The sequence below is a fragment of the Trachymyrmex cornetzi genome, unplaced genomic scaffold (genome assembly GCF_001594075.2).
Source record: "Trachymyrmex cornetzi isolate Tcor2-1 unplaced genomic scaffold, Tcor1.1 scaffold1291, whole genome shotgun sequence".
Lineage (NCBI taxonomy): Eukaryota > Metazoa > Arthropoda > Insecta > Hymenoptera > Formicidae > Trachymyrmex > Trachymyrmex cornetzi.
Window position 1 is genome coordinate 22492 of NW_017295863.1, and position 344 is coordinate 22835.

Here is a 344-nt window from a genome sequence, read left to right on the forward strand (position 1 = left end):
TTCCAATCCTTGGTAGTTTAATTTCAAGAGAGGAGTTCTTTTCTTTTGACTCCTTTTCATTAAATTGAGTCGCATTGCATAGTAAGGTTTGGTTACTTCCCTTCTTGCAACCGACAGGAGTAGAATTTACCAGGGAGGTACGGAAACTTTCCTCTGGAATTCTAGGATTATTCGGATTTTCAGGAGAGGTTTGGTAACTTCCCCCTCCAAGGATTGTGGAATCATTAAAATTTTCATGAGAGGTATGGTAACTTCCCTCTCCAAGGATTTTGGAATTATTAAAATTTTTATGAGAGGTTTGGTAACTTCCCTCTCCAAGGATTTTGGAATTATTAAAATTTTTA